Genomic DNA, 9,899 nt, shown 5'->3' on the forward strand with positions numbered 1-9,899 from the left:
GGGTGTGAATGAGGCAAGATGGATTTTACAGGCAAATGCAGCAAATCCCCAAAGCTCCTAACATCTCCGACCTCCAAGGATCTCAAAGAACTTGCTCATTCTTGGGCAAGGTTGTTAAGATTTCCACATCTATCTGGATCTTCTCAATTGCAAGTTATTTAGGGGAATTAAGATCGGAGTGCAGCCTGGATTTGGCACCGTCTAACAAATATTTAGTGAGGCTTAAGCCTATGGGACACCATGTACAGGGCAGGGAGCTGCAGAGCACTGGAATAGTCTGGTGGTACCAGGATGGAGGCAAGCAGACACAAGGAAGTGCAAAACAAGCCTCGTGCCATGAGAAGTCCAAATAGATCATCCTGGCATTCTGGGAAGAGATCCTATCTGTAGGTGGAAAGAGCCACAATAGGGTTGCTAGAGGAAGCTGCATTTCCAGGGAAGTTTTATTTCCTTGGGAACATTGCACAACCCTTCCTGAGAGCAGATGTGTTTTTCTAAAAACAGCCTTAGCTCTTGGTATCATTTTACCATTTATTTTATTCATATTGTGTTTTCCCCCTCAAATTGAAAACAGTAATACTGCTCCCCTCTTTCCCAATTACAAATATATGGTCTTTTTGGCCACACGTAAGACATGTGCAAATTCCTGGGCCAGGGATCAAACCCATGCCGCAGCAGCAACCTGAGCCATAGCAGGGACAGTGCCAGATCCTTAACCTGCTGAGCCACCAGGGACCTCCTACATGATCATTAAAAAAAAAAAAAAAAAAAAATCAAGTATGGAGTTCCCGTTGTGGCACAGTGGAAACAAATCCGACTAGGAACCATGAGGTTGCATGTTCGATCCCTGCCCTTGCTCAGTGGGTTAAGGATCCTGCGTTGCTGTCACTGTGGCTTAGGCCAGCAGCTGTAGCTCCGATTCAGCCCCTAGCCTGGGAAGCTCCATATGCTGTGGGTGTGGTCCTCAAAAGCAAAAAAAAAAAAAAAAAAAGAATCAAGTATTAGTAGTTCCTGCTGTGGCAGTGAGTTAAGAATCCAACTGCAGCGGTAAAGGTGGTTGCAGAGGTGTGGGTTCAATCCCAGGCCCAGGCCCAGTGGGTTAAAGGATCCAGCAGCAGCTGCAGCTTGAATTCAGTCCCTGGCCCAGGAATGTCTTTACACCATAGGTGCGGCCATTTTTGTGTGTGTATATATATATATAAAGAGAGATAGAAAGAGAAACTATTAAAGAAGTAACTAAAAATCACCCCTAATTTTACCCACCAGAGATAAATTTTAGTATACGTGCCTCTTTGACTGTGACAGATTTCCTGTTGTCCTCAAGAGCTCTTACCCACTTCTTCCACAGTAGTAGAATTCTAGAACTTCAGTTGGGCATATGGTGGCTGCTCAGAGTTAAAACCTCTATTTCATAGCCCCTCTGCAGGAGGTGTGCTCAGAGACTAAGCTCTGGCCAATGCGACAGAAGCATAAATTGTGGAAGTGTGATTTTTTTTCCTTGCCCCTTCCTTCCTGCTTGCTGGAATTCGGACTGATGGCTGGAGGTTTAGCAGCTATTTTAGACAGTGTGGTGGAAGCCATGTAATGATGCTGTGAATCAGAAGGAGGGAAGGAGTCTGGGTCCCTGAGGACTCTGGGAAACCACTCTCCTTGCTCTTTTATTTAAAAGAGAACTCAAGGGAGTTCCCGTCAAGGCTCAGTGTGTTAAGAGCTGACTAGTATCCACGAGGATGCAGGTTCGATTCCTGGCCTTTCTCAGTAAGTTAAGGATCCAGCATTGCCTCGAGGTGTGGTGGAGGTCACAGATGAGGCTCAGATCTGGCATTGCTGTGGCTGTGGTGTAGGCTGGCAGCTGCAGCTATGGTTTCACCCCTAGCCTGGGAACATCCATGTGCTGCAGGTGTGGCCCTAAAAAAAAGACAAGACAAAACAAAAAACCTGCAAACTTGAATCAACTGCAAACTGGAATGAATGGCCACTTCCAGGGAGAAGGGGTGTTGAAGCAAACCAAGAACAAGTCCCTTTTACCTCATCCAGCCCTCCAGCCTCCCCCAGGCGCCCCCTACTGGAGGATCCTAACAGAAAGGCCAATAGCAAAGTATATACAAATGTCCATTTATGAAATAACAATACCTAGTCCATTAATAACTGACATTATAAAGTGCTTACTGTATACCAAGTGCTGTTTTAAATAATGCCATCTAACAACTCTAAGGTCAGTGTTATTTTTTTGGGGGGGGAGGGGTTGCCCATGCCATGCAGAAGTTCCTGGGCCAGGGATTGAACCTGCGCCATAGCAGTGACCCAAGCTGCAGCAGTGACAATGCCGGATCCTTAACTTGCTGTACCACAAGGGAACTCCAGGTTGGTGTTATTCTACTGACATTTTACAGGTGAGAAAACTGACACACAGAGAAGTTAATCTGCCAAAGTCACAATTTAAAGTCACAAGTAGCAAGAGGTGGAGCCAAGATTTGAACCTAGAGAGCTAGTTCTAGAAGCTGTGAGCTCAACCACTGTGGTAAACTGTCTTTTTTTTTTTTTTTTTTTGGCCACGCCCTTGGCATGCAGAGCTTTTTAGACCAGGGATCAAATCTTCACCACAGCAGTAACCAGAGCCACAGCAGTGACAATGCTGGCTTAACCTGCTGAGCCACCAGGGAACTCCCTAAACTGCTGTGATAACAAATATTTATTGAACATCATCACCAGGTGTGAGGCAGGGGAATAAAATGTTGAGCAAAACCAGCCCATTCTTGGTCCTCACAGAGCTGGTAATCTAGTTGGGGGAGTGTGGAAGACCATTAATCAACTCAATACAAATGAAAGTAAAGTTGAAACTGTGCCTGGAGTTCCCATCATGGTGCAGCAGAAACGAATCCAACTAATAACCATGAGGTTGCAGGTTTGATCCCTGGCCTTGCTCAGTGGGTTAAGGATCCAGCGTTGCTGTGAGTTGTGGTGTAGGTTGCAGATGCGGTTCTGTTCTGCCTTTGCTGTGGCTGAGATGTAGGCCAGCAGCTGTAGCTCCGATTGGACCCCTAGCCTGGGAACCTCCATATGCCACGGGTACGGCCCTAAAAACTAAAAAAAAAAAAGAAAGAAAGAAACTATGCCTGATGCTCAAAGAAGAACTGCATTGATCAAGACAGCCTTCTATGAAAAAATGAAAAAAAAAAAAAAAAAAGAAAGAAAGAAAGCGAGAAAGAGAGTGAGAAGGAAGGAAGGAAGGAAGGGTTTGACCTAGTCAGCAGTAGGAATAGGGCCAGACCAAGGACTATGGAGGGGGTTGTAGGCTCAGGAAGAGGTTTGTCTTTATCCTAATAAATAATGGGGAGCCACTCAAGGGTTTTCCGAAGAGCACTAGGGGCTGGGAATGGTGAGCAAGACCTGATGCAAGGAAGCTGGTTTTGGGGCTACTGTCTAGGTGAGAGGTAATGGTGGTGGTAGAGATGGAGAATTAGAGGGGACTGTAAGGTGCTTAAGAGATAATACTGAGAGGACGTGGTGATAAATTGGAGGTTGCAGAGGGAGTATTTAGGGAAAAGGAGAAATCAAGGATGCATGACTCTGAGCAGGATTACTATCCACTGAGTTGGGGGATGGAAAAAGGTCTGACTGGACCAACATTAAGGCAGAAGAGCGGACATAACTTGGAAATTGATTGGATATCAGGTGCTAAAGATGGAGGCATTTTGTTTTCAAAGATATAACTTGTTATAACTGCACTATCAAAAGTATTTGCCATTAGGAAGTTCCCTTGTGGGTTAAGGGTCTGGCATTGCCATAGCTGTGGCAAAGGCTGCAGCTGTGACGTGGGTTCGATCCCTGGTCTGGGAACTTTCACATGCAGCAGGTACATACAAAAAAAAAAAAGTGTTTGCTAATAGTTATATGTGGCTATTTAAATTAACTAAAATAAAAACAGAAAATTTGATTCCTTGACTTGCCACATTACAAGTGTTCAACAGACACATGTGGCTAGTGGCCATCATATTGGATAGCACAGTTATAAAACATCTACATTGCCGCAAAAAGTTGCAGGAGTTCTGTTGTGGCTCAGTGGTAATGAACTGGACTAGTATCCATGAGGATGTGGGTTCGATCCCCGGCCTTGCTCCATGAATTAAAGATCTGGCGTTGCCGTGAGCTGTGGTGTAAGTTGCATTGTGGCTCAGATCCCAAGTTGCTATGGCTGTGGCAAAGGCCGGAAGCTACAGCTCCGATTGGGCCCCTAGCCTGGGAACTTCATATGCAGCAGGTGCGGCCTTAAAAAAAAAAAATTTCCAGTGGACAGCATCAATCTAACAGTTGGCATTTACTAGATGTTTTGCAATAAACGAAGTCTGTTCCCCTGTTCCCCTCCTTCTTTGTCTTTAATCCCATGTAGATGATGTCTTGGTTTTCTAAGAGGTCAAGGCAGGAGTTCCTGCTATGGTGCAACAGGATGGGCAGCATCTCTGTAGCCCTGGAATGCAGGTTTGATCCTCACCCTGGCACAGTGGGTTAAAGGAGCCTGCATTGCTGAAGCTGTGGCCTGGGTTGCAACTGCAGCTCAGATCTGATCCCTGGCTTGGGAACTCCATGTGTTGTGGGGTGGTGAAAGAAGAAAGGAAGGAAGGGAAGGAAGAAAAGAAAGAGAGGGAGGAAGAAAGAAAAAGTCAGTGTTCTAAACACTGACATCTACCTACCATGTATTGTGCGGACCTCTAAGGCAGTGTGACTCAAACTGTAAACTGTTCATCACCTGCTCAGGACACTACAAGCACAGAAATCGAGAATAAGCTTTCAGAAAGTTTTCTAGCAAGCTGACATTTCCCTAACATTGTTATTGTATTTTTCAAAAGTACCAGTCTGCAGTGGACTGGAAATTTAAAATTCTGGCCCTTCACTGTAGGCAGTGCACTTGCAGAACTGCTCCAAGGTGCAATGATGGATTGGACATGGTTCCTGCCCTCCAGAGCTCAGGGAAGAGTGGGGGGAGCCAGAGTTGACATAAGGCCTATTTGAGTTGAGCACACATTAACATACAGACTTGACAGACATCCGAAAATGATTCAAAAATGCATACGGGGGAGTTCCCGTCGTGGCGCAGTGGTTAACGAATCCGACTAGGAACCATGAGGTTGCGGGTTCGGTCCCTGCCCTTGCTCAGTGGGTTAACAATCCAGCGTTGCCGTGAGCTGTGGTGTAGGTTGCAGATGCGGCTCGGATCCTGAGTTGCTGTGGCTTTGGCGTAGGCCGGTGGCTATAGCTCCGATTCGCCCCTAGCCTGGGAACCTCCATATGCTGCGGGAGCGGCCCAAGAAATAGCAAAAAAAAAAAGAAAAGACAAAAAAAAAAATGCATACGGGCATTCATTCACTCATTTATCTAGTAATTGCTGAAGGCCTACTGTGTACTAAGCACTACTGTTTGCACAGAGCAGCAAACAGGATAGACAGGGCGTGCACACTTCTGGAGCTCATATCTAGTAAAACAGTCTCTGAACAAGTTCACCAAGTAAAGAAAACTATCTCAAAGAGTGCTAAGTGCTACAAGGAAAATAAAAGAGGGATGACATAGAGAGTGACTGTAGGATTAGCGCTACTGGTTTAGAGGGTGGTGAAAGGACTCACTGAAGAAGTGCATTTCTTTGTTTTGGCTGTGCTCAGGGCATGTGGAAGTTCTTGGGCCAGGGATCGAATCCAAGCCACATCAGTGATCCGAGTGGCAGCACTGACAACCCTGGATCCTTAACTAACCCACTGCACCATAAGAGAACTCCCAGAGGTGTCATTTGAATTGAAATCTGAGAGTTCTCGTTGTGGCTCAGCGGGTTACGAACCCAACTGATATCCATGAGGATTGGGTGCGATCCCTGGCCTCTTTCAGTGGTTAAGGATCTGGCATTGCTGCTGTTGTGGTGTAGGCCAGCAGCTGCAGCTCCGAATGGACCCCTTGCCTGGAAACTTCCATATGCTGCAGGTGCCCCTCAAAAAAGCAAAAAATAAATAAAAGAAACAAATTGATAAAAAATTAAAAGAACTGAACTGAAACCTGAGGATGGGAAAGAGCCAGTCGAGGATTGAGAGGAGGGCTGCATTTAGGCTGCAGCAACAGTCAGCACCAAGGTCTTTTTTGGTTTTTTTTTTTTGTCTTTTTGCTATTTCTTGGGCTGCTCCCGCGGCATATGGAGGTTCCCAAGCTAGGGATCGAGTGGGAGCTGTAGCCACCAGCCTACACCAGAGCCAAAGCAACGCGGGATCCGAGCCACATCTGCAACCTACACCACAGCTCACGGCAACGCTGGATTGTTAACCCACTGAGCAAGGGCAGGGACCGAACCCGCAACCTCATGGTTCCTAGTCGGATTCGTTAACCACTGCGCCACGACGGGAACTCCCTTTTTTTTTTTTTTTTTTTTTTTTTAAATTTTAATTTTAGGGCCACATCTGAGGCATGTGGAAGTTCCCAAGCTAGGGGTCCAATCAGAACTGCAGCTACCAGCCTAGGCCACACCCACAGGAACGCCAGATACGAGTCCCATCTGTGACCTACAGCACAGTTCGTAGCAACACCTGATTCTTAACCCACTGAGTGAGGCCAGAGATCAAAGCAACGTCCTCATGGATACTAGTCAGGTTCATTACTGCTGTGCTATGCTGGGAACTCCAGCACGAAAGTCTTAAGACATTGCCTTGTATAAATAAGAAGGTCCATGTAGCTGCAGTGTAGTGAACAAAGGGGAAAGGAGTAGGCAGTGTAGTGAACAAAGGGGAAAGGATATACCACATTTTGTTTATCCATTCATCCATCAATAAACACTTGGGGAGTTCCCTGCAGGAAGAAATCAGGATTTTGTTCTAAGTACACTGTAATGTTCCAGGAGGGCATCAAGGCAGTATGGCTGGGGTTTTTCAAAGGACTGTTGCGTGAAGAATGGATTGAAGGGAGCCAAGAGTAGAATTAGGGAGACTAGCAAAGACTGTTGCAGACATCCAGTTGGGAGGAAACAGGTGGTGATGGTAGAGGGTAAAGAGAAATGGACAGAAGGTCAATCAGATGGGGCTTCTGCTTTTCACTGTCTGGAACAAAGGATTTCACTTGAGATGACTGAATGGTGTTCAGGGGACTGATGAGGCCCCTGTAACTGTATTAAATTTTTTTTTTTTTGCTTTTTAGGGCCGCATCTGTGGCACATGGAGGTTCCCAGGCTAGGAGTCCAATTGGAGCTACAGCTGCCAGCCTATTTCACAGTCACAGCAAAACCAGATCCGAGCCACATCTGCGACCTACACCACAGCTCATGCAACGCCGGATCCTTCACCTGATGAGCAAGGCCAGGGATCAAAGTCACAACCTCATGGCTCCTAGTTGGATTTGTTTCCACTGTGCCACAATGGGAACTCCTAGGAACCACGAGGTTTCAGGTTCGATCCCTAGCCTTGCTCAGTGGGTTAAGGATCCGGCGTTGCCGTGAGCTGTGGTGTAGGTTGCAGACAGAGCTGGGATCCCGTGTTGCTGTGGCTCTGGTGAAGGCCAGCAGCTACAGCTCCGATTGGACCCCTAGCCTGGGAAACTCCATATGCTGCAGGAGCGGCTCAAGAATTGGCAAAAAAGACAAAACAACAACAACAACAAAACCCAAACACACAGACAAAAGCATTGGCAAGAATGTGGAGTAACTGGAACACTCACACATTACTGTTAGGAATGTAAAATGGTATGGGCACTGTGGAAAATATTTTGGTGGTTCCCCAAAAAGCTAAATATAAAATTATCATATAATACAGCAACTTCACTCTGCGCTATACACCCAAAAGTACTAAAAAAAGGGACTCAAATAGGAGTTCCCTTGTGGCATAGTAGGTTAAGGATCCAGTGTTGTCACTGCTGTGGCCTGAGTCGCTGCTGTGGCTCAGGTTCAATCCTTGGCCTAGGAACTTCCGCATGCCAAGGGCATGGCCAAAAAAAAAGAGGAACTCGGAGTTCCCACTGTGGCACAGTGGCTGATGAATCCGACTAGGAACCATGAGGTTGAGGGTTTGATCCCTGGCCTCACTCAGTGGGTTAACGATCCGGCGTTGCCGTGAGCTGTGGTGTAGGTCACAGACGAAGCTTGGATCTGGCATTGCTGTGGCTGTGGCGTAGGCCGGTGACTACAGCTCTGATTAGACCCCTAGCCTGGGAACTCCATATGCTGCGGGAACAGCCCTATAGAAAAGGCAAAAAGACAAAAAACAAAAACAAACAAAAAAGAGGAACTCAAAATAGATCACTAAATGCCAGTGTTCTTTACAGCATTATCTACATTAGCCAAAAGGTAGAAACAACCCAAGTGGTTTTTCTTGTTGGCCTTTTTTTCCTTTTTAGGGCTGCACCTGCAGTATATGGAAGTTCCCAGGCTAAGGGTCGAATTGGAGCTGCAGATGCAGGTCGCAGCCACAGCATCTGACCCATGTCTCAGGCTCTGAGCCACATCTTCAACCTATACTGAAACTCTCGGCAACACCAGATCCTTAACCCACTGAGCGGGGCCAGGGATTGAACCCTGATCCTTGTGGATACTAGTTGGGTTCATTATCGCTGAGCTGCAACGGGAACTCCCCAAGTGTTTATTGACGGATGAATGGATAAACAAAATGTGGTATATCCATGCAACAGAACATTAATCAGCCATAATGAATTTCTGACACATACAACATGGATGAACTTTGAAAACACTATGCTAAGTATAAGCCAGACACAAAAGGACATATACTGTAAAATTCAGCTGACATGAAATATCTAGAACAGGCAAATCCATAGAGACGGAAAGTAAGTTAGGGGTTACCAAGGAATGGGGAGAAAGAAGAATGGGGAGTTATTGCTTAATAGTTAACAGGGTTTCTGCTTGCACTCATGAAAAAGTTTTGGAAACATACAGCAGTGATGGTTGCGCAACATTGTGAATGTAGTTAATGACAATGAACTGCATGCTTAAAAATAGTTAAAATGGCACACACACACACAAAATCAACTTAATCTACTTGTGTGGCACAAACTGCAACTCAGTTGCAAAAAGGAAGTACTGACATGGAAGGAGCTAACAGCTATGAAGGAAGATGGGTAGACCAGGAAGACTTCATGTAGGAGGTGGTGTTTAGGGAACTTTAAGAATCTGTTTTTCCACAAGGAGAAAAGAGAGGAAAAGTTCCTGATAAGCTGTGAGACCTACTTTCCTAAGGACTCTGGAGCCATGGTCTCAGTTATCATCTTGGCTCTGTAATTAACTGGCTCTGGGACCTTGGGAACCTTTCTGTGCCTCACTTTCTTCATCTATAAAATGATGAGAGTACTGATACTTTCTGCTAGGACTGCGTGAGAATTAAATCAGTTAATATATCGGGAGTTCCCTGGTGGTACAGCAGTCAGGACTCAGAGCTTCACTGCTACTGGTCTGCGAACTGAGATCCCACATCAAGCCGCTGCACGCTGCAGCCAACAACAAAAGCATTTTGCAACACCTGGCGCAGAGTAAATGTTATATAAGCATTAGTTATTTTTACTTTTGTCTTTTTTTGTTCTTATGAAAATAAATGTTCATTGTGGAAAAATCTAAGACAAAAATAAAAATAACATAATTACCACTCAGAGACAACCTCTACCAAACATTTATTGTATTTTCTTCCACAATTTTATGGGCATAAATATACGGAGCTTATCCACGCACCTCTTTAAACTTTCTTCTCCGCACCACCTGCACTCTTCCGACTGTCCCAGCGTTTTGGGAGCGCCAAAATAATGGAATTTGTATAAAAACAACCCCGCCCCTTGATTTCGTCACACGAAACAACGCCGCAGGTTGCCGCAGGCGCACTGCAAGCCTTCAGGAAAGCAGGCGCTGCGGGGACGGCCTCCAAACGGAAGTGACGTAA

The 9,899-nt window shown here is 45.8% G+C and overlaps 1 protein-coding gene across 4 annotated transcripts in view; it reads right to left on the reverse strand.

Moving 5' to 3' along the window:
* The window catches only part of STAU1 (staufen double-stranded RNA binding protein 1), a 98,197-nt gene extending 88,371 nt beyond the window's left edge, over window positions 1-9,826 (reverse strand). For all 4 annotated transcript variants that reach the window (XR_002339885.1, XR_002339895.1, XR_002339884.1 and 1 more), the window contains exon 1: window positions 9,695-9,826. The gene's annotated coding sequence lies outside the window, so the exon portion shown is untranslated. The remainder of the gene's footprint in view (window positions 1-9,694) is intronic.

This window comes from Sus scrofa, chromosome 17, assembly GCF_000003025.6.
Source record: "Sus scrofa isolate TJ Tabasco breed Duroc chromosome 17, Sscrofa11.1, whole genome shotgun sequence".
NCBI classification, from domain to species: Eukaryota; Metazoa; Chordata; class Mammalia; order Artiodactyla; family Suidae; genus Sus; species Sus scrofa.